Source organism: Muscardinus avellanarius, assembly GCF_963383645.1.
Source record: "Muscardinus avellanarius genome assembly, chromosome: 11".
In the NCBI taxonomy this organism is placed as follows: domain Eukaryota; kingdom Metazoa; phylum Chordata; class Mammalia; order Rodentia; family Gliridae; genus Muscardinus; species Muscardinus avellanarius.
The window spans coordinates 27,124,798-27,127,206 of record NC_137797.1 but is presented as its reverse complement, the minus strand read 5'-3'; positions in this window follow the sequence as shown (position 1 = coordinate 27,127,206).

Sequence of the window (2,409 nt, the reverse complement as noted above, 5' to 3'; positions counted from 1 at the left end):
TGTTTTGGTCCTTTTCTCTTCTCCTTGAACTACCTCACAGTCTTCTGCCACACCTAGGCCCCAGTGATCTCAGTGTTGGTATCTCTACATCCATATTTCTAACTGACTATGAGCTATCTCTGCCTGGATGCGCTGCAGGCAGCTCAAACTTAGAGTATCCAAAGCTTATCTTTCACCTCACCTCCTCCAAAGCCTCCTCCTCCTCCTTCATCCTCTATCTCAGAGAGTGGTACCACTCTCCACCCAGGAACCAGAGCCAAAAACCTGGGTGTCAGCCAAGCGTGGTGGTGCACACGTGTAATTCCAGTACTTGGGAGACTAGGGAGGAGGATGACAATAAGAGGATAGTCTCAGCAAGTACTGAGATTTTCATCAACCTAATGAGACACTGTTTCAAAATAAAGATAAAAAATAGGGCTGGGGATATAGCTTGGAGGTTGAATGCCCCTGAGTTCAGTCCCCATTGCAAAGAAAAAAAAAAAAGAAAAGAATGGGTTCCTAAATTGGGTGTGGTCTGGGTGTGGTCCCTAAGTAAGGCCCTCTGAAGCCTAGTGAGACCTTGTTTCCAAAATAAGGCTGGGTGTGGTGGTACACACTTGTAATCCCGCGCGGAGACCTGAGGACCCCACACGTTCGAAGCTAGCCTAGCTGGTTTAAGAGATCCTGTTTCCAAATAAAATATAAAATAGGTCTGGGAGTGTAGCCTAGAGATAGAAGGGTTCCATCCCCAGTACCACCAAAAAAAAAAAAAAAATCAAAAATAAGGAATAAAATATAGAGCTGGAGAGTGTAGCTTGTGGGGTAGAATTCCCCTGGGCTCAATCCCCAGTACCAAAAAAAAAAAAAAAAAAAATCATGTCCCTAATCTGAGAGGATAGTGTTATTTATATTTTGTTACTGAATATTGAACCTAAGGGCATTTTACTTTAAAGGTACAACCCCAGTCATTTTTATTTTGAAACAGGGCCTCACTAAGTTGTTGAGAATCTCCCTAAGTACCCAGGTTGGCCACAAACCTGCAATCCTCCTGTCTCCTAAGTGATGGGATTGCAGGAGTGCCCCATGGTGCTAGGCTAGTGTTCTTGTAAGAAGTGCCATCTACAGTTAATATTAAAAGGCCCAGTGCAAATCCAGGTGAGAGACCTTGCCAGAGGCAACCCTGGCACCCCCTGAATCTTAACCTTTAGCCTCCAGCGCTAAGTTTCTGTTGTTTAAGCCACACAATCTGCAGTGTTTCATCTTGGCATCCTGAGATGGCTAGTACATTCTGGGAACACTTTTGGTTGTCACAATGGAGGGAAAGAATTATTGGTAGAGGCCAGGATCACTGATAAACAGCCTACCATGCGGAGGACAGCTTGCACAATACAAATCACCTGGCCCCAGAGCCAGGTGTGGTGGCGCACGCTTGTAATCCCAGCATTTGAGAGGCTGAGACCGGAGGATCGCAGTTCGCGGACAGCCTCAGCTACTTAGTGAGGCCCTCCGCAACTCAGTGAGACCCAGTTTCAAAATAAAGAATAAAAAATTGGGCAGAGGGTGTAGCTCAAAGGTCAAATGCCTCTGGGTTCCATCCCCAGAGCTGCCCCACCCCCAAAATACAAATTACCAGGCTCCAAATATTAATAGCCCCAAGGCTGAGGACCCCTGTTCTCTACAGTATAGGTATCTCTTGGAATGTTCTTTCCTTGCTTCTACATTTGGAAAACCCCTCATCACTTTTCAAGTTCACTTTAAACATCACCTCATCTGTGAAGCCTTTTTATTTTTTATTTTTTGCAGGTCTGGGGATGGAACCCAGGGGCATTCGACCTCCGAGCTACACTCTCTGCCCTATTTTTTTTTATTCTTTATTTTGAAACAGGGTCTCACTGAGTTGCAAAGTGCCTCACTAAGTAGCTGAGGCTGGCCTTGAACCGCGATCCTCCAGTCTCAGCCTCCCAAATGCTGGGATTACAAGTGTGGGCTACCACCCCCAGCTCGTACAAGGTTTTATATAAAACCACTAGCAAGGAGGCCCTTACACAGGTTTCTTTTGATACCCATGAAGTTTGGTCCACCTAACTCTTTAGGTGGACAAAGACCCATATTCAGGAGAAATTGAGAAGCAATTTGTTCAGACACCCCATCACAGTCTTGTGAGGCTGTGGGACTCAGTCTCTAACATTAGTTTGAACGCGAACTAAATCTCTAACCGCAGTTTGAACACGATGTCCTCTCATAAAAGATGAGAGGTAGAGAAATAGGCACAAATTCTATAGAACCTATAACTCTTGTAACCAGTTGTTAAATGAGGCGTGTGAGGGTATCCCATCTTGAATCATCCGAGGTTTACAGTACACCGAACACGAAATTCCAGCTTCCCAAATGATCTTCGGGTCCTAGACAGCTTCACAGCGTGCTGTGAGT